The sequence below is a fragment of the Hirundo rustica genome, chromosome 1, assembly GCF_015227805.2.
Source record: "Hirundo rustica isolate bHirRus1 chromosome 1, bHirRus1.pri.v3, whole genome shotgun sequence".
NCBI classification, from domain to species: Eukaryota; Metazoa; Chordata; class Aves; order Passeriformes; family Hirundinidae; genus Hirundo; species Hirundo rustica.
This window is the reverse complement of record NC_053450.1, coordinates 85790866-85813346: the sequence shown is the minus strand read 5'-3', so window position 1 is coordinate 85813346 and position 22481 is coordinate 85790866. Positions and strand designations below refer to the sequence as shown.

At 41.0% G+C, this 22481-nt stretch overlaps 1 long non-coding RNA gene across 3 annotated transcripts in view; it reads right to left on the bottom strand.

Annotated features, from left to right (window-relative positions):
• Positions 1–18: 18 nt before the first annotated feature.
• LOC120755913 (uncharacterized) overlaps positions 19–22481 on the bottom strand; it is a 107450-nt gene continuing 84987 nt past the window's right edge. For all 3 annotated transcript variants that reach the window (XR_005701926.1, XR_005701928.1, XR_005701925.1), the window contains 4 exons: positions 11120–11319; positions 5958–6044; positions 2105–2223; positions 19–358 (listed from right to left, as the gene is read on the bottom strand). This is a non-coding gene — a long non-coding RNA (uncharacterized LOC120755913). The remainder of the gene's footprint in view (positions 359–2104; positions 2224–5957; positions 6045–11119; positions 11320–22481) is intronic.

Genomic DNA, 22481 nt, shown 5'->3' with positions numbered 1-22481 from the left:
ACTTACATCCAGACTTTTTTTACCCACCAGAAGACTCAATCAGTAACAGAAACACACTTGCTGGAGCCCTTCCTGTGACTGCAAAGTCCCGGTGCAGGAGATGGAGCACACCTTCCTCCAAAGGCTAAACACTGAGGGCAAAGCACAGTTGCCAGCGCTTCTCTGCCCAGTCACCACAAGTGCTGTGGCAGGAGACACTGATAGAATTGGCACAGCTTTCGTCTGCTCCCCTGGTGTTCCTCTCCTTGATTCTCCAGAACGCCCTTGAATAAATCCCGCTTGCTCCCTTGTTAGGAAAGAGGGAACCTGGTCTGAAAGCAGCTTAGTCATGATCACTGATGCAGTTGCACAGGGCTTGCTGAAACAAAGAAACATTTTCTACCCACACCCAAATCTGATATTATGCTACCCTGGCCTATAACAATACATTTTTGGAAGTACTTGTCAAGAATGAAAATTTTACTAACAAACACTACGACAGAGGAACATTAGAAAACAAGCAAGCACAAAAACTTGCAGCAAATGAGATGTCAGAAATGACAATATTTCTTTTATTTGCAAGGAACAAAGAACCTCATGTGTGTCAGGAATAAATAGAAATCAGCCTCCAGCCTTCACAAATGAATAATCATGTGTAGAAAACATAGCTTTTTTATTAAAAACAAAGATGTAATTTTCAATTAACTAAGGAACAAGAACTATTTCTTCTAGAGCCAACCTAGTGAGGTTTTTAAAACTGGCATATTCTGATCTCATCTGTTTCCCTATGGGCAAAGAACTGATCTGGAGTTTTCCTGCTGCAGATCAAAGTGACGGCTACAAATGTTAGTAAAACAAAGTCTCCCCTAGTGTCAGGCAAAACAGGATAAAAAGCAAACAAGCAAAAACTTCTGCACGAGAATATAAGACAAAATGGGAGAGTACTTCTGCCAAGCCAAGAAAGCTGAACATCTACTGAATCTTGAGTTTCAACAAATACAGCATTATTATGAGAGGAGACCGGTTACCATACATGCATCAACTCTCTGGGGAATCCGATTTTTATTTTCCTTCCTGTTCAAGGGACACTTGTTCATATATTTATTTGCATTGCCGTAACGTGGAGATGCAGGCTGTGATCAGAGGTCCATTGTGTAAGGTGCTGTACACATAGATTATCAAAGCAGCCTCTGCTTCAGAGACCCTCCAGTCTAAACAGGGAAATTCTAGAAGTCCCGAGGGGAAACAAAAGCCTGTGAGGTTTCCAAGAGAGAACCAGAAAGTCTTTGGAAAAGCATCTTTGGGTGGCATTTCAGACTAGACGGAAATCTTGATGTTCTCATTTCAGTGATATATTTCCTTCGGTTTGTGTCATTAGAAATCCTACTTGTATTTTCTCAGCAATTAGATCCAAACAGTTGCAGATAATAAAACGGAGGCTTGAAGTTTGTGCCCATAGCAAAATCTAACCAGAGTACCTTTCTATCATTGCTTAATGAATTCTCACAGTTCCTTCTCAAATATAAGGTACCAGAAACTCCTCATTTACTCCTCATCTGCAAACATTCCAAACCAACTCCTTGTTACTCCACTAAGTGTTCCATCTTTCTTAAAGATCAAGGAAACTTCAAAAAACAGAGAAAACTTGTCCACATGAGTGATTGTCACATGGAGAAGAGAGCAGTAAAAATTCGGAAGGCAAGTCCACTAGGGTATTTTCAAAATTAAGGACCAAAAGTACCTTGAGAAAGAAGTTTTGAAAATAACCTTTTCAAGGAAAATTATTCCCAGATTTGTTTGTTCAAAAATAAAAAAAAATGAACAAAACAACAGAAACAGGTGTGTTCCTATACAAATTATCTCACATCCATTTAGAGAGAAAATTATTAAATATAGGGCAAAATGAAATGTCACCCTCTAAACATAAATATGCACTAGAAAGAGAAGTGTGAGCATTTTAGGCAGAAAATAAATAAATGGTGGGCAGGAGACAAGGAGTTTAGGGAGATACGCTTTGCTGGGAATGCCGCTGTTTGAGGGCATATTCCTCCTTCTCTGTTCTAGAAAACAAAAGGATCAAGCAGGGAACACAAAAACTCAAGGGTAATGCCAAGGTGATGCTTACCTTCATGTTCATACAGACTCACAGCACCATGAAGCCCCTTGTCTTAGAACCTCCTCTCTTTTTCCAGCAACAACGTGCTCCTTTGGATCTCTGAATGGACTTCAGGTTTCCCTAGGAGTCTGCGAAGAAAGGGATGGATAGACTGAAAAGATCCTTGCTCCTCAGATGTGTGGTTGGTAGAGCTTCATCACTTAAAATTTATTTCTCCTAAAGGGACTCTAGATAGGCATTATAAACTTCTGCCCTACATCTTGGCAAGAAGTGTAGATCTTACAAAGAGTGTTACTTCTCCAGCTGGAACGTGTTGGAGGACAAGATGAGAAAGAGGAGAGAGCGGGAAAGCAGCACATTCCTTGCTGGTTATTCGGACCAAGCTGCATCCCCTTATCCTTACACTGTGAACAAAAATAAAATACATTTATATTCCTGTAGAAACACTGCTGCTAGATCAGTGGAATAAACTCTGACATAGAAATTCACTGAATTATTGGAATTTAAGGGAAAAGAAATTGTTAAAGAATTCACAGGCACTATTTAACCAGTAGAAGACATAAATACTAGTCATTTTACCACTTACGTAGTTAGGTTCTGATCTTATGTTTCAACAGTTGAACATAGCAAAAATATTTCACTAAGGTCAGATTGCAAGTGTTGTTTTTCTTCTAAGCAAGTAATGGCATAATCTGCTTTGGTACTGCAGCTGTTAACAGCACCATAAAGAATTTATTTTTTTTGTATACCATCTTCTGAGTTGCAAAAAATGTTAATCCCTGATAGAGCTGGAGGAGCTAATTTTGTAGAAAGCAGAACATGCCTGATTTAGTAAAGGGATTTCTGTTCTGAAGCTTTCAAACCTCTTTTTCACCTTCCCGTCAATCACTGAAGTGAATCAACCTTTTAGTGGAAGCAATGTTATCTAATCTGGTGAGAAAAAAGGGGTATACAAAAAGCTAGTTCAGCAGTACGGCAGCTCAGCATGCTGTGTCCTCGACATGAGATTATAAATTCTTTAGCTGACAAATGATCTTAAAAAGTACATAGATGTGAAGAGCAAAGGGAGGTGAGAGCCCGAAGTATTTGAAAGAAACTACAAGTCAGGGACTTGGCAGGCTGACCTGGCCAACTTCACCACTGTCAGCCTCTGATAGCCTTCTATTTCAAAGTAAGGAGGAGACTGCAGAATTGTCAGACAAAATCTGCTAAAGCATTGTCATGAAGGTGTTTTTTATAAATTTTGCTGATAACAAATTCCTAGACAGCAAGTATTGTACCAAACATGGATGCGCTACTCCTTCAAACCAGCTGCTGTGCCCTTGTGTGGTTGAAGTAGGTCTTAAGACAGCGACTTCGAGGAGTCTTTTTCATTTCTGTGGATTTTTTTTGTTGTGGGTTGGTTGGTTTGGTTTTTTTTTTTTTTGTTTTTACTTAAACTCTGGTTAGCAAAATGAGTCTAAAATATGCTGAATTCTTAAGCCGCTGCCATTCAAGTGGAGCTAGAGGTTTGATACGGAGCAATAAATTACTGAAATCTAAAAAATCACTGGAAAAACCACTGACACTTCAGCAAAGCACTGAAGAAATTAAAACCTGGAATGTCATACTTTTTAGTTTTTATTACTGCATCACTCTTCATCTGACCATGCTATTTGTCCCTGGAGTGTTAACTGGATCTACTATAAAATCTATACAGTCGACAAAGAGGTTCCTGTGCTTTAGATCAGCTATTCTAATCTAGGAAATTCTTTTTTTGTGATGAAGTTTAAAGGTTTTGAGAAACATGCAGCCTTTGTTATAAGTTACACAGGAATAAACTTAAACTCTAAATTCACAAAATTGAACCTGTTATTGCCAAGGACCACAATGAAGAGAGATATTTATTCGACATGCTTTCCACTAGTGTCATGGACTAAGGTCATGGTTTATGTTCTTTTCTTATGCAATGAACAGGAAAGAGGCAAAGGATTAAATTTTAGGACAGAATTAAAATGAGCTATTTAATACACTAAAAGCCAGTGCATACTGTATTGCAAGTCCACAGTGTTCCACAGTGTCAATTGCTGCCTAAGCCATTAAAGAAATTAAATGGATTAAGTTTCAAAAATAACCTGTGAGCTATTGAGAAACAGTTTCTGCTGCCCCTCAAGACAACCTGTGTATTACCAGTGAAGGTTAGGGTAGCCTGAAGCCCTCCCTTGGTTGCACACTGGGTGAGAACATGCACCTCAAGCCTTCCAGCCTAAATATGAGGTTCTTGTGAGTTTGAACCACCATGTGAAGCTCTTCACTTCCTTCAGCTTCACACAAAGACCACATAATGCCACCATTTCACATTCTCTGAGTACCGCAAATCAAGCCAACTGTAAAACTGGCCTAAGCTTATGCAAAAGATGCAAGTTATTACTGCTCAGAACTTGTAATCTGCATGGAAATAAACTGTTATCTGCCTGGCTACAGACAGTGGCAAAAATTTCCCACCTGCACATTTCCTGCACTCTTTTTTTTTTTTTTTTCTTGTTCTTGTACATTTTAGCCTGTTAGGCGGTAATTGATTACCACCACCAGGGAGATAAAACTGCTCTTCCCTGGCAAGCACAGGACAATTGTAGGGATAATTAATTAATGTTTTATTACAGATAGTCCTTTACGGGTGGAACTTTTCATAGCATTGTATAATTATACAAACACTTAATTTCTGCTTCAGAAATCTCACAAGCACAAAATGTAGGAGGCTGGAAGTGCATCACTGCCACTTGCCCTCTCCATACACTTTTTCTTTAGACATCCACATCTAAAACCTTTGGAGACAGGATTCAACAATAGAAGAAACCTTAGTCTGGCATTGTGTAAGAGAGCACAGCTTCAAGAGGACATTTTTACATTATTTACTTCTTTTTCTCCAAATGCCAGTCCTGTTAGGTTGCTCTTCCATGAGGTGTAAAACATGCACGTGGATTCAGGGCTAGAGGAAAGATTACTGAACAATAAGCGTGATCTCACCAGATCATACACAGCCAAATTCTTGATTCCAGTAATGGGTTGATTTCAGCTCCAGGAAAAATGGCAGCACACATATTGTGTTGAAAAACAGCCTAGGATCCCATTATGAGGTAAAACGCAAAGGAACTTGAAATAACATCTGTGGAAAGGAAAACTGGGCACTGTCCTGGTCTTGAGATTCATTTTTTTTTTAAATATATTTAATTATTCCCTCCACATAAAATTTTCAGGCATTTTATAGTAACAATCCACCAAGAAATAAAGATTCTTATTATTCAATATTTTAACCTTGTGGGAAAAGTAGAGCCTGGCCTTTAAAGACATTTAAAGTTCGTCCAGTGGGTAACGTTTTTCTCTCTATCAGCTGCCACAGTCACTTCACTTACTGGCTTGGATTCTGCATGTTTCTGCAAGCACCAGTTCCTGCAATCTCTAACATTTCACATTGGTAAGTCTTTGCCTAAAATGAGGAGAGGAGAGGAGAGGAGAGGAGAGGAGAGGAGAGGAGAGGAGAGGAGAGGAGAGGAGAGGAGAGGAGAGGAGAGGAGAGGAGAGGAGAGGAGAGGAGAGGAGAGGAGAGGAGAGGAGAGGAGAGGAGAGGAGAGGAGAGGAGAGGAGAGGAGAGGAGAGGAGAGGAGAGGAGAGGAGAGGAGAGGAGAGGAGAGGAGAGACTAGGAAAATATTCCTCCAATTTTAAGAAAAAAATGCTTTCTAGCTTTGATAAAAAAAATGCCATCTCCTTCCTATTAAAAAACAAAAACAAAAAAACCCAGACCAAACCAATATACAAAAACCACAAAAAGGCAAAAAAAGCCTGGAAAACAAAACTGCAGACGTGTGTGTCTCAAGCAATTACCACTTGTGCTTGTCCAGGCTTTGAAGGATGTTTTTCCCATGGTCCCATGTCTCAGAAAGTCTTTCTTCCATGTTTATTACAGGTGCTCTTAAAAAAAAAAAAAAAAAAAAAAAAAAAATTGTGATGTTGTGATGGTACTTTTCCCTGTGGCTTATTTTCTTTTTCTTCTGCATATTTATTTTGAAAAGCTGTAGGAACTAATCTTTAAAAATTCTATTGCTCCATCAAATTTCGCTAAAAAAGTGAGTTGAAAATTTTCCAGGAGGGTTGTTTAAATGGGTATAACACATATAAGTCTACAGGCCCACATGCAGTAGGTTTTGGCTCAGTTCTCTAAGAAACACAGAAAGGGAGGAAATCCATGCTCAGAGGTAGGTTGAGTGTCCCCTGCTAAACTAGGCTGAGAGCATTAAATGGTCAGGCCACCAGAGAAGAGGTGACACAGAGTTTACGTAACCCAGCTCTACTGCCCGCAGGAGCAACAACCAGGAAACAAGAAGGTGGGAGGAGACACGGAACAAAAAGAAAGAAAAGGAGGGGAAAAAAAAAAAAGCTTTGCTAGCTGATCTGGTTGATTGATGTGATTAATTGCCACCCACACAGGTAGGTGTTGCTACTGTTTATTTAGCATTCTGCCAGCAACAAATGTTTGGGACTCCTGGTTGCTTCACGGACTTTGTCTACCTGGAAGTCAAAACCAGTTGTATCTTATGCATCATCACTGACTAAACAAAACATCAGGAGCGCAAGATAAACAATCTTAAACAGCTGGATGCAGGGACAGTGCATGCTCTCCCCATCTGCCAGGGAGCCAGGAGCAGTGGGATCCATCCAGCTCCTTCTCTTCCGCTATGCCTCCTTCCTCAGAAAGATGCAGTGTATCACCAAGAGACTCGAGGCTATGGACGCTCCTAGAACCTTGTGAGATTGAAGATTTTAAAGTATCTGCTTCATGCGCTGTTACCACTGGGAAGACAAAGCAAGCAGAGAGAGGAAAGGTGAAAAAATGACCTATCAGGACTGTTCTACTGAGGAAAGAAACTGAAATTCAAGAACAAGGAGGTATTGCAAAACATGTTTTGGAACAAGAGCCACTTTGTTTTTGTGTTTTTGTGTTTCTGTACTTAAACATCCTGCCTGGACTGAGTTTGATAGAAACTGTCGCATTTACAAAGAATAGGTAAAATGGAAGACTAAAGTATTGCACATGCATTTCATTCCACAAACAGAAATTTTGAAAAATCTTTTCCAACTTAGTCATGTCTGAGAAGTGTATTTTGAAAACATCTCAGCAAGTGTTCAAAGGTTGAATGACTGTTTTCTATTAGCCACAGGCATATGTAAAGATATGTTACCATTCCTCTGTCAGTTAGAGCAGCTAACATTTCAAGTATCAGTAATCTGTCTAGCAATCTGATTTATTCTCACCAGTTTCCACATATTAAACACAGCGACAGTATGCACCAAGGAAATGACATCTAGAGCCATGTCAAACATTTTTCTAAGGTTTCATTTCCAGTCTAGCAAACAACATTTTTTCATCATGCCAGGACTTCCCAACCTCTCACCAAGTCTGGAGCACAGCTCCGTCAGTAACACACACAGCTACAAGCCTGTTCCCAAGAAGCAACATGCACTTAGATACTTGCTCTAGAGCAAAAGAAAAACCTAACTATAAAAAAACCATACTTTCAGTCAATAGTCAATGCCCTGGAAGAGAGGAGACATGGGAGGAAAAAAAAAAGCAAATTCATCAGCAGATCTGTTAAAAAAGAAAAGCCATGAACGGAGCTTAGAGCACTTTGTGTCATGCTGCTTCAGTGCTTTATCTTGGCCAGGGAACATACTGAGTGTGGCTTTCCCAGCTGAAAATAGGTGTCTATTGTTTTCACTTTTGGTAAGAAGCCAATTAGTTGTCAAACACGGTCATCACAAAATTGCTAGTGTGCATGGCAAAGCAAAAAATACTTTTGTTACATGTTCATTTTGTCAGAAACGAATTATAATGCAAGAATTTCCAGCAAGGATGGGGCGAGGGTTATATCCTTGTTCACAGGGTAATCAACATGCAAACTTTCCTGCTCAGCTAGGCTTTAGCTGATGAGGAAAATGGGTGAGGATTTATAGAAGACTCGTGTGTAACACCCAGAATAGGCGTTACACAGAATGCTTCAAATACTACAGGACAACACCTCTTACATAATTACACCACCTCCTGATACAGGTTCCAATATCAGAGGCTTAGATTTTTCTTTTTGTTTTCAGTGACATTTGCAGAGGACATGAAGAGAGCTGCACTGTGACAGGTGAGTGAAGCCAAAGCTGCACAGTACCAGAAAGGATCAATCTGCACTGACACCGAACAGCAACAAGAGATTTGAGTTATAACACATGCCTGCTTCCGCCTCTTAGGGTTGCAGCATTCTTTCAGCATGTAATTAGCACTGCTTACCTGTCTTAGCCAATACTCCTCTGCCTAATACGTGGAATTAAAACTAATCACCCAAGGATCGCAAATGCCACATTTCCAGTTCAGGGATACGCAGTGCCCAACCACCCAAGTCCTTCATACCAGCCAACACGACTGTCAGCAGAACAGTTTTCAGTAAGAGCACGCAGCACCTCCAAGCCCAATGAGCAGCTGCTTGGGCAGGGGCTTCCAGGCTGCCCTTGGAACCCGGCTGAGCAAGCTCAAGTGTGGCTGTGTCCAGCCTGCCAAGAGCTATCATGCTGACTTCTGAGACCGGTCATTGCATGTGTACAGTACAATGAAGGATGACCAACAGCTGTTGCATGGCTGACCTTTCTTATTATTGCTTAAATCCTTAATTATCTGCTTTAGCTGGCCACAGCAAAGCTACCCATTAGCACCAGAGACAATGGCTACTGAAGGCACAAGAGCTCTGGGCTACCTGTGTAAATAGATCTCCAGAAGGTGAGCAAAGGCCAGTGACCATTGTGGTCTACCAGCCTCTTGTGGTTTAAACCCAGCTCAGCCCCACACAGCCACTGTGGAATGGGGAAGTGCATCGGAAGGGTAAAAGGGCAAAACCTCATGGGCTGAGATAAAAACAGTTTACTAGGGAAAGCAAAAGCTGTGCCCACAAGTGAAGCAAAATAAGAAATTAATTCACTACTTCCCATCAGTCGTTTCCAGAAGAGCAGGGCTCTGTCACACATAACAATAACACGGGAAAGCAAATGACATAGCTCTAAATGTCTCCCCCACCTTCTCTTCCTGCACGACCTTGTTGTTGGGCATGGTGCTGTGTGGTACTGGGATCTCCTTTTGGCCAGCCGGGGTCAGCAGTCCCGGCTGTGTCTTTTCCCAGCTTCCTCATTGTTGGGGCAGAAGGCAGAGCAGAAAAGGCCCTGACAGTGTGCAAGCCTGGCTCAGCAACAACTAAAACACCCCTGTGTTTTCAACCCCTTTCACCTCAAATCCAAAACAGAACACCACACAAGCTACTATGAACAAAATTAACTCTTTCCCAGACAAAACCAGTATGTAGCTGAAGAAGAGAGCAAAGGAAGACCATATATTTTGCCCATTATAAAGAAATAAACCCATGCCTACATGAAACCTAGATGTGACTCTTCCACATTGGTGTTGTTTATATCCCACCAAGGATAAGGATTTCGTACATCTACAGCATCAACTTCTGTTCCTCAGCAGACCTTTGGTTCCTGAGAACACTGATTCTGCACAAGGCTGCACTTGCCCTACTGCCCCTTGGTAGGCACAAATTCTTCCCGTTCACTGAGCTGGCGAGCCTGTTGATCAGGCAGCATGTCCTGGGTGAGACAAATCTGCTTTGGAATTTGCATTTAGCCACAACCCCTGAGCACTGGTGAATCAGGCTTTCCACCAAGACAACATCAAATCCCTGTGAATGTTGATGGAAGGAAGAAGTAGCTCAGTAAACGCTTGCTTTTACTTCATGTATTGTACATGATATTAGAATGCAGCCTCTTGGACAGGTTTAGCTAGAGATACCCAAACCAAATGCCCTTTTCCTCTTATACATCTCTTTTATGTTTACCACAAGCATGTGTTGCACATACATTTGTGTTCTCTTTACAGTGGCAGGTAACACGTCTAATGCTCTGTTCCCACCATGTGCACAGCTGAATTTGTATATTACACAAGGCATGCCATCCAAGTTTATTTTCAGTTACTTAAGAGGATGTTTCTCCCTGAGGCACAGTTTCTGTTTAGCTTGTTTAGATGCCACAAATCCAAACCATTGGAAAGAGAAAACTATATATATATATAGCTGAAGAACATAAAACCAGCGCTGTGAAAGACTGCCCCTGGGAGGGAGCAGATGCAATGCAATTTTAAAAATTAAAACTCCTGCAAACAGTTTGCCAGTGCCTTTGATGATGAAAGCAAATTTTATTAAAGTGACAGCGGTTGATTTCCTGCAACTGCAGCAATACAAAACAAGACCAATGAATAAGTATATATTTAAAGGCAAACAGAACTGACACATTGATACAACATTAAGAAAGGCATCAGGATCTTCTGCCTCCCCTTCCACAAACATTCTTGTGTCAAGGCTTCCTTCCTGCAGCAGGCTCACCTTCACTAATATCCTCTTGCCTTTGCTTCTCCCAACAGCAGGCCAGAGGAAGGGACAGTCTCCTCTAGTGCAGGAGTTGGTTAGTTGCTCTCATGTCCCAAAATAGCAAGTTGTTCAACTGACACAAAGGAAAGAAAACATCCTTGCATCCTGTCTTGCTGCCAGCTTTCAAAAGGTAATTAAACATCCCCCTCTTTCAAAGAGCAGAGTTCTCCAGAATCACTGCGTTTGAGCTCTGGTGTTGTCAAACAACAGGGGGTTGCTTAAGCTTTGACTGACCTTTTCAAAGACCTACAAGCAATTTAATGGGAGCCCTCTTTAGTGGTGACAGAAATGTTCCATTATCTGCTTCCTACTTTCTAGATTGCTTAGGTTTATGGGGAACTTTAACTCTCATGGTCATGAGAGCAAAACCAAGCCACTTCAGGCAGACTCACATTCAGCTGTACTTTCAGTGCAAAGAAGAGCTTTTCTGTGCAAAACTTAGTCTTAACTTGATCAGGTAAATTTTGTTTTCCCCAATTCTGTTCTGTTCGCCTGCCATTTTTCTTTATTATCCTCAACAAAGTGTAATACCTAAAGTGCTACAAAGATCCAGTCCCACTTCCAAACTATGAAATCGTGATCTCCATGTGTCCCAGGATCATCTGTCCATCACAGAGCCGACGATGGGTGGAATTGCCTCTGAAAGACCTGCCTGGCAGTCAAGCTCTGTTGGTATCCAGCTCACCATGTATCAGTTCCACCTTCCTCTTTCCTATCGTACACACCAGATGCTGCAGAGACAGAAGAGTTGGGTAGACATGTTATGCTGGGTGAGAACTTTTTGCATGTGGAAAATTTCCTTGTTTGTTTGCAATCTGCTCAAAGGAAAACAAACAAACAAGCAAAAACCCAACAAAACACACACACAAAAACAAACACAAAACACCAAAACTACTAGGGAACAGAATTCAGCTCAAAATTGATTCTACAATTCACATTAGTTTTCCTTTTCTTTCTGTTTTTTCTTCAAACTGAGTCCAAATGCTGGATCGATTTCTGAAGGCTGAAAGACAGTAAACAACCCACTCATTCCAGGGGAGATCTGCTCAATTAAGAACCAATAAGTTCAGCTGTTTCATAATTTTATTGTTTGCTGAAAAGTCCCTGGAAGGCAGGCCCCCAAAGAATCAAACCTTCGCAGCCAACATGAGATGAAGAAGTTGCACTTTTTCTGTTCTTGGACTCACTCAGACACGATGCTTTAATCCGTAAAGTGGAAATGAGGCCCCTGCCATGCCATCCAACATTCAGCCACTCACTTTTCCTCAAATAAAATGGGAGAGGAGCAACAGACTGCTTTTCATTTGGAGACAATCCTACAGCAGGCCAGCTAAGGGGCCAGCTGGCTCCAAGCAAAGCTCCAGCTTCTGCATTCTGTTTTTGCCTCTGTGAGATCATTCTCTGCACTGCCTTCCCCTCCTTCTAGTTTTCCTCTGCTTAGACTATGTAAAATAATTACTGGCAGGAAACTTGTCTCTCAGTTCTCTTCTCCTCTTTCCCAGACATCCAAAGTGCAATGATGTTTTGGGGGAATCCAGGAATTTGAAAAAAGAATAAAAATCCCCGTGTTTATCTCATTGCACAGCACAGTCACTACACGAGCATCCTCTTTGCTCCCCTTGTGAGGTGAGAGAGAAGACATGGGGATACCAAAGCTTCTGGGGCAGGATACAATCACACTAAGCAAAACAACCTGTCTAAATAATTTCAAGACATCTGTGGTGTGGTGAGGATTAGCAAGCGTTTTGTCTCAGCCCAGGTAATAAAGGAAGGTGCTTAAGGCATCAGACTCTGCTCCCGCCTATGCTGCAGTCTGGGAAAGCCAAAGTTGCTGCTGTGGGCAGGAAGTGGGGGTGCAGAATTACCACCATGCAGGGGTGATGGAGGAAAGAGCAGCCTCCCAGAAACAGTTGTTCCTTTCCCAGATTCCCATCGCAGAAAAGAAGGAGCGGCAGCCAGCCTGGATTTTCTTCAGGGCACTTCCCCAGCTTGGTGGCAGGAGCAGACAGGCATTAGCTCTTTTACCTTGGGCCAGCAAGTTTAATTCTGCCAGACCTACCAAAAAGATGCCTGGACTGGCCGTGCTCAAACAGAGGTCAGGGTCATCCCTTGGGAGCTTCAAGAAAATCACAGCAACCATAATGGCCACAACAAATTAAAGCAGTGCGTCAAACAGCTGCCGACATTTCTGGAAAGTACCTTTGGATTACGCTTCTAGCAAAACACATCCTCACCAAAACCACACAAGTTCTGGAGTTGCACAGGGTGAAGGGGTGTTGGGACTAGTTTTTCGTTTATTTGTTTGGGGTTTTTTGCAACAACTGCTATAAATTTAGAAAGGAAAATACTGTGATAAACAAGAAATTACTAAATATATCTTTTTATTACCAGTTCAAAGCACATGGTCAAGTAGAGCACTGCTTTGTAAGTTACCTGAGTGCATCCAAATGTAACACCAAGCCTGAAAGTGATTTATGAAAGCACCAAAGATAAATTGACATGGCTCCAACCTGGGCTGTCCTCCTTGCTCATTTCACTGAGGCAAACCCACAAAGCATGATAGAGTAACTTTGTATCAGCACGAGGATAATCAAAGAGCCAATCCCATTCCCTGAAAACTGGTGTTTACTTTTTATGATCTCTGCAGGGGGGATATTTTCTATTTCTCTGGAAAAAAGAAGGCTCACCTGGCTTTTCATCAGGGCCTCACGGACTCCCCCTTTTCATCCGTGATTGTGGAAGTGCTACCCCAGCTGCCACAAAATAACAGCTAAAGGCATCCCAAAATACAAAATATCCCAACCTCTTCGGGACCAGTGTATGAAGCTCTTAATCGCGCACTCATTTCCTGACTTCCTTCTTCCCTCTGCGCCTGTGTCCTAGGTCCCATCACATAAAAAGCACACTCAAGGCAACAAGTGAGAGTTTTTTAATCCAGTTAATATGGCAGATTTTTTTTTTTTTTTTTTTCCCCTGCCCCTCGGGCAAACAACAAGATGGAAGCCATCAGGAATCTCTTCCACCACCCTGAAGCAGCTTCCTCAGAAATGGGAACTCGCATGTTTTTTACAAGCCTCATAACAAAAGTATCTAGATCCCACTTCTTAGATGCTTTTCCAAAAAATTGGGGTTTTGGACTGTGACAGCGTAAAACACACAGAAACAGTAAGATACTACTTCCACAAACACATATGAAATCAATTGAGTTGAGCTCATATATTTAACACTGATCTGGCACAGGGAAAAAGTACAGCTCAACATAAAGAACCCAATTCTTCTTGTGTGCAAGTCTCACAGAAGTTATCCATACATAATTTTGGCTAATCAATACTCTTAATATTCAGACAGTAGCTCCAAACAGTTGATTTCTCTGCCATTCAGTATTTACCATTTTCATGTATTGGTTTAGCTTATGATAGCTCTCCTCCATAGCTCTGAAATATCTGCTTACCTGCTCATCTTGATTAGGCGTTGTGTGATTTCTTTTTTTATTTATCATTGAATTAAGTAATTCATTAAAGAAGGGCAGAAGCTGGCAGTCAGGCCACAGGGGTTTAGGGTTTTGTGGGTTTTCTGGGTTTGTTTTCTATTTTGGGGGGGGGGGTGGGAAGGTGGAACTTGAGAAAAAGTAAATAACTATATTAAACTTCAGACTCCTCACCATTCCCATCGATTGTATGCAAGTGTAATTTGTACATCCAACTAGTTTTGAGCAAGGTTGTTACTGTTCATGAGACTGGCTCTCTTGCTGCTGCCTTGAACATGGATCAGTCTAAAATGCAAGATAAATTAGCTTAATATATTTTTGAAAGCTAGACCTACTTTTTCTCTACCCTGACCTATTTTTAATAGCTGTAGCAGGAGTAGTTCAAAGAAAAGTTGCTCTGCCTGGAGCTTCACCTTCCCAAGATTGCATCACCAGCAGCCACAAGAACCCAAGAGTCAAAGCAGCAAACTCTTATATGAGCTGTGAAATACATTCTCACACTCAAGTTCATAAGCAACAACACTAGCAGGCCAGACTTTGTAGATGGGGTGAAGTGATAAGCAAACCCCTCCTTTCCCTACTGAGAGCAAGGGAGTCAGATTCTCCACCCACCACTACTGAAGGCAAAAACTCTCCTGCTTACAGGTGTGACAGTGTTAGTACAAGAGGCTGGAAGGAAAAGCTTCCACTTAAACGAATCTGAACTATAAACTGCATTGTTAATTCAAACACATCTCACTTGTACAGCTGAAATCTCTCTGTTTGCCATTATGGGTGTCCCACCACTGGAAATCAAAATCTGGAGCTGATAAAGTACACAAACATTATCCTACAATGAGAGTACTCTGTCTTGTCAGATATGGGAAAGGAAAGACTATGGCAAGCACATGAGAGGAAAAGGCACAATCAACCAGCACAGCTGAGCAAATGTATAACTGAGATTTCAAAGAATGCTATGTGCTACTCAGACTGATTTTCAGTTCCATGCAAGCCAGCCAAACTCCAGCAAAATCTGTTGACCCTCTGCATCACAATGCAGATGAAGAAGAATGCACCCAGCAAAGAGTAGCTGCACTATCTAACATGCACACGACCCCTATATTCAACTCTAAAATAACTTATTATTATTGTTGTTGTTGTTGTTGTTGTTAATTGCTCCTGAGTTACCATGTCTTGTGTATTTTAATTTAAGCAGGTGGGGGATGCCTTCACCTTTAAAACTTGGAGTTCTCCCCCCTCCCATAAATCCATTCAAAGCACAGCAACTAAAACTCCAAACTCCAAAAAGCAGATTCAAAGGATCTTTCAAGCGTCCTGAGTGAAAGCCACAGGCAAAATTCTCTACAGGGACAAACAGGTGAGATCCCATTAAAGTCCACACCACAAGTAATTAAAGCAGAACTACAGTAATGAGCAGACAGGCAGCAACTGGGACAGCTCTAAATGTAAAAGTATGCTCCAAATATTGTTGGTTATGAAAAGCATGCTGCTGTAACATGATTTGAGATAGTGATATCCTGTTTGGGTCAAGTGGGAGAGTCAACTTTGTCTTGTCAAGTGAGAGCTCCATTTGTAAAATTTCTCCTGAGGCACTTGCTTCCTTCCAAAGGCTCAGCAATTTTTAATATATTCTCTTCCTTGAAGATGTGTTTTTTGTGAAAGTGATGAGAGTGTACAGCACCACTCCCACCTTTTCCAAGATTGCTTTTGGTGTTATTTTGATGCCTCAGGAGTCTCATTTCAGCCTTATAATAACCCACTTACATATGAACAACTCGTAGTTGTCACTGAGTGATGTTTCATATCTCCAGGCTTCCCATACCAAAAAAACCTTGAAGCTTATTCTCTGTTTACGTTTCTCTGATGTGGGGCAGTGGTGCTTTCCTGTACACTGCTTAAAATTTTCCATCCTAATAAATTGAATTTGGCAGGTCCTTGCACTTGTCTCCACATTGTATCATGGAAAGGTAAAGGCTTATGGGTGAGTGACTCAGTGATTTGAGAGGAGCTCTGGCTGGATCAAAGCCTTCTGGACACACAAGTCCTGCCACCCCAGGAGCCCCCTGTGTGCAACAACCACCACAGTGATGCTGTGGTATCAAGAGGGACTACTTGTAAGCAGAAGCATGTCCTCAGCTCAACACAAGCAGGGGCAAGGAGCCCTTGGCAGTGCTGGAGCATCACCAGGGCCTCTCACATGGTCTCCCATCCATGTCCTGTTTTGAATAACCAGGATCAGCTTAAAATCCCTGGATGGAGGTCTGTTATCAAAACTGGCTTTTGTAAGGAGCTGGGAGAGTTGATCTTGCCACTAACCATTATTTGGTCGGATATTAAACTAGAACATACCTGTCATTGCAAAGAATTTGCTCTGCTCTTTGATATACTTTGTTCATCCAATGCTATACCTCTGGTTTCAAATTGCCTGAATAAGAACTGTGAATTTACTGAATGGTACAAGAGCTACACTACAATGAGCAATTTTTACTCATCATAGCCTTGGATCCAGACAAGCAACAGAAACTGCACAGATTTTAAGTGGGAATATGGATAACACAATTCAGTTTTTTGCTTCTCAAGCTGAATATGATTTTCCCCTTACTTTGTTTAGCTTTGGCCTGCCAAAGACTTAAGAGATTTCATTCACAGATGCATAGCCCTTATGTCTAAAAACCCTTCCAGATTACTACTTTAAATCTTCAGTATCACATAAATCATTATATTTCTACTATTATTAAATGAAAAGTTTACTTTTAACTAACTCAGATTTTCTAGAAGGTCTTCTAATCTAGATTTGAAAGAATCAGGAACTGATCAGTGTATCCCCAGTTTGTTCTGGGGTTCAGTCCACCAATTCAAACTGAAATGTTCTCATTTGTGTCTTAAAAGTACCTGGATACAACTTTCAGACACTAGCAGCTGCTAGGCTAGTGATTCTTCCAGAACAATAAGCAATCCATTAAACAATTTCTTGTTCTTTTGAAGGCATTTATCCACTGTATTTTATTACCTTCTACTCACTTAGTAAGATATCACTGGAAGATCTTCTAATTCTTCTCTCATTTACACAGAAAATGAGGAATAACTTGAAATCAATGTCATTAAGTTTGTCATGAAAGCAGGGTTTTTGACCGATAAAAGTTTAGAAAGGGATGCTATGTGCTACTCGGACTGGTTTATTCAAGTTAATCTTCCTCTTCACCACCACAGATGTTATGTTGAAAGAAAAACATTAGTGTTTTGAAGCAAACTGCTATGGAGAAGTCTCACATACCAGCTACCGCTTAACAAGTGCCAGCCTTGCCAGCATCCCAAATAACCTGACAAATCAGAGAGGCTTTGCCATATTCTTCCCTCAAAAGAGATGCTCTCTGACCTGTTCACTCAAAGGATGAAATGGATCTCACTGGAAACATTCTGCAGTGAAAATGGACAGAGGGAAGACAACTCTTCTGGCTTTTAGCGGCATCCACTCCACTAAAGATAGCAGATCAAACTGGAGGAGTGAGAAACACCAACAACAGAGCTCAAAGGTGATGGGGTATTTTTCCCTCATCATCTTGTGGCTACAGGTGACCCCCCTGAGCCCAAATGCAGAGAAGATCTTGGGTTTGCAGGTGCTCTGTGTATAGAGCATGCTGCCTTTTGGAGAGGCAGCAGGGGGTACCCCAGCTTCCCTCATTAATAAATGAACTTCAGGGTGGTGGCAGAATGGAGGGGAGAAAAGCCACCTTTGCAATTTGGACTTTCGGTTGGATTTTTACTTCCAACAGGGGTTAAAGTGCCAAGACAAATCTCCTACCTCCAGCAGTTCCAATTCCCTCTGGCAATAAAAAAAAAACCCCAAGGACTATCTACTCCTTCCTAAAAGGAAAGACTATGCATGTGCAACCACAGGAATGAAAATATCATCTCCTCTGTCCTGAGTTGTTGAATTGGAAAATCTGATTACAACAAGTCCCTACTACTACACAGCACAGCTTCTAGCACTGCTTCCCTGCCTCACATCCTCATTTTCATCTTGTTTTGAACCTGCAGCAATTAAATAAAATATATTTGCAAAGGAGTCCTGTTCTGATGGGAAGGGGTACACGAAATTGCTCACACCCCTCTGATAAATCCTAATCAGCTGATATACCTCAGAAACAACAAGTGAGCTAAACTCTGATCACAGCCAGAGCAGTTCAGCTTCACTGGGTTTGATGAAATTCTTCAGGTATAACTGCTCATATTAACAAAATATGAAGACTTTCATATTAACAAAAATGCCTACAGAGAGGCTGAAAACTCACTTCATGTTTTCAGCATAGCAAAAGAGTTCAGTAATATACCACTCTTGCTTTCCCATCTTTCTATCTGACCCTGCTGTCCAAGTAACATCAGATAAACTACAGATGTTATACAGATTTAAGGAACTCACCTATCCCTCCTTCAGGATTTCTAAACAACAGAGTGGGGTTTCTTCACATGCCCAGTTCCCCCAGCAAAATCCTTCGGCTCCCTCAAGCAACTAGTCTGGCATTAAACACACCCTTATGTTTGCCATGGCACCCACAGATGAATGCCTGGATCTCTGTGCTTGGGCAAAGACAAAGGCAGCAGCTCTCACTGTAATCACAAGACCTTGAAGTGCTCGTGGTCCATGTGCCACCACGCTCTCACTGACACGGTGACATGTGCTGCCGGTGACACTGGGAAACAAAATGTTTCCAAGTAGCCCAACGTATGCAGAACTGAGATCCTGAACAGGTGCAATGAAGGATATACTCCAGAATCTTACATCCCTTTGCTAAAAAAAAAAAAAAACAAACTAAAAAACAGTTCCCTTGTTTATAGACCTATCCCAAGGTGCTCACCCCTAATTCATGTTCTACCAGGGACATTTTCTACCAGTTACTTCACCTTCAATTCTGCCCCATTGCTCTCCTCCACCCTGGCAAAACTGAGCAAGCAACCCAAGAGCAAACAATAAACGGTGACCTCTTTTACTCCATCCACTTAATACGTAACAGACTTTGCATTCCTGCAAGGCTGACAGAGAAGTTATTTGGTTTGGTTTGCATCTACCACGGGTTGCCTATAATTTAGCTCAAAAAATCCATACATATATATGCAAAGGCATATTTATGTACATATACAAGTATACATGTATTTTTACCTATGTATAAAAAATAAGTTATACTATGTTTATATGCATGTATATGTAGACAAATCTCACACAGGAAATTTCTAACCTGGGGTGAGAGGGGGAAATCTAACAAAGAGATGACCATTTTGACCTCTGGCATACCTGCCTTTTGTAGAGGGGTTGTTTAGTTAAGGAGATATTTTACACTTAATTGTATCTTTGGGAGGCAAAACTACACATACACACAGAGACTGCTGGTTTCAAGCAAGCAAAAGAGAAGAAGGAAATCTGTTCTAACGGAAAGCCAGCATTACCAGCTTCACAGGTATATTTTCAAAGCTTTTCAAAGGAGCTGAGTTGGGGGGGGGGGGGGCGGGTAGGAAATCTGTGTATGCAATTTCTGTGTAAACTACCTTTGAGAACTCTGGAGTTTACAGATGTTGGAGAACACAGGAAAACACCTGCCCACCAGCACCCTCTCACTTGATTAGAGACCCTGTTACTCTTTGGCCACCACAGAACAGCTGCAGATCAGATACATCCATTTGACCCAACCTGATGAAATACACCAGCGTCCAAATGTTAACAAAAGCAGACTTCAGCACTCCAAGGAAAGCTGCTATGTGACTTCAGATTCCTATCTGATTTGTCCCTCCGCTGAACACCTATCACCTTTCAAAGAACCATTTGTAAGAGAAAGATCACCATCATTCCTACCTGCCCAAGTTAGACAAACATATTGGAAATATTTTCATTGAAGAGCAGCAACTAAGGAAAAGATTTCCCAGGAAATCCCTCACAGAATAGAAACGAGCCTTTTTCTGGCTTGTTTTCATTTCATTTCATTTCGCCACCTGTTTATATACAGTCTTAAAAATATTATTGAGTGATTTTAGTAGATTTTAAGTTTTGGATTTTTAGCTGGATCAGTGCTCTCGGCAGGTTTAGTGCGTTCATGGCAACCTCAAATCACTTTGCAGAAGCTAACAAATAACATTAGCCTCTTCAGCAGACCAGAAAACTGGGGTATAGAAAACCTAGTGTTGCAACTGAAAATGCAAGAAGGTTCAACACTCTCTGGTGTGAACCTTTAATGTATTCAATATATTTTACAGTATTTCAAAATTTTTTACTTATTAATTTCTCTAAGAACCTTTGCATAAATAACCACAAAGCCATTGCTACTCTTTTGAGGACATGTCCTTTGAATAATGTTTCTTTTTACTGTAGCTTCATTCAGAGATCAGGAATTTTTTTTCATAATGGGAACATTCAACATGTTAAAAAAACCTGCTTGAACAGTTTATGGAAAACACAAAAAAGAAAAAGGAAGAAAAGAACACAAGCACTCTTGTCTTGCCTTAGGGCTCTCTGTTTATCCAACCTGAATTTAACCATCCTGTGGAACAATCAGCCCAGCCTATCTCTCTAAAGACAATACTTCAGCATTAATGCCAGCCAACCTGATTGCAATCACTAGCCTGGATTCAGCCCCAGTTTATGGAAATGGCAAACTAAATTTTACCAGCAGCAGAATGAGCTAACACAAACACTGTTGTGAAGCCCTGCCCTTTGTCAACACTTCACTCCTGTCTCCAGTCCTGTGTAATGGATTTGTTATACGTGTTTCCACATACCTTCTAACTGTGTTAGAGAAATTATCACTTCATTGCATCATACCAGCACTAAAAAGGCAGGAAGAAAAAAAGAACTACAGCTTCATTTGAGAATGGAAGAAGGAAGCATTAGACTCCGGTGTTATACAGAATTTGCACAGGAATCAAGACTGGAAGATATTGGATGGGGTGTAAATTATGGATTATTGTGTCCAACTAAGAGAAAGGGTTTGAATTAAAACAGCCAGACAATTTGAAGGGAGTTTGTGCAATGAATAATAAAAGATGGACTCTGTGTGCAGTTAACACTATAGCCTTCATAATTATTGATGAAGTTGTTCACTTGAAACATTTGTCTATTTGCTTTTTTTCCATATTTATATTAGCCCATTGTCCCAGGAAAATCAGATTAAGAGAGCAGTTCTACCACGAACACAAAAAAGCTGGCAACATCTGTTAATGCAATGCTGCTGAAAGAATAGCTGACTCACAAATAGACTTGCATTGAATAAAGAAAAAAGGAAACATTGGCTATATGATGATATTTGTCATTCCAGTCAAAGATTGCTAAAGGATTTCTGTCAAACCCTACCAAAAAGAGACTGTTTTTCCCTTTTAAAAGCTTTTTTAGTATTTAAAAAGCTGAAGAAACTGTAGCTAAAAGAGGACACTTGAAATAGGGGAATTATTGCAGAAAAAAATTACCTCTTTTTTTCACCTTCCCCTGCAGAAAAATGGTGCTGGAAAGACGTAGATAGATGTAAGAAAAGTGGAAAATCCTGGTTTTGTCCCCTTAAATTCTTTTGCCACCATTATTAAAAAAACCAAAAACAAAACAACAACAACAAAGACAAAAAAACAAACAAACAAAAACCACAAAAAAACCAAGAAGAAACAAACAAAAAAACAACCTGCCAAAACCACAATAAAAGGCAAAAGGAAAAATCCCATGAAACATGTCTTAGAAGGGAAGGAAGAAAAAGTAATAGATTTCCAAATCATTCCTTCAACAGAATGAAAGAGTCTTTCTTCATGTAGATTTTTTTCCCATCGGAAATAAAATTTGACACTGTCACTTTGCTTTTTTTTTTTAATGAAAAAAATGTTCCCTCATGCCTAACCATGCTTCTAACAATTTTCTTCGGTGCCTCAGTTTGCGCACATTCCCTCCTCCTCACGTTTTGGAGAGCAGAGAGATCACTGCATCCTTGACATCTTGTGGTGATGTATATGAGGAGGAGGAGGAGAGAAGATAAGGCCATTCACAGTATAGGCTTGGAAATCCTGCTTAAATCTCTCTCCCCATCAACTCCTCCTTGTTGAGCTCCAGCCTGCACAACCAAAGCTCCTGCTTCTCAGACAGGGCAAACACCAGCCTGATTCTACAACTGGGTCTTATCTCCGACTGACTGCAAACTCACTCACTTCGACAATGTGTCTTAGAGGATTTAGGGCCACTGGTGCTGTTTTTCCTGGCTTTTGCTGGACATGTCAGTACTATCCTTCTATGAAAGCAGGAGTATGGTGTTGCTCACCAGGAGGAAGAGAGCTGGAAACCAGACTGGAGTTATATGACAATTGGTGCCTCTGTGGAAGAGCAGAGCTCCCAGGTGATGTGCAAAGCACTGCTATATATTTTCCATTTAATTTCCTCTGATTTGA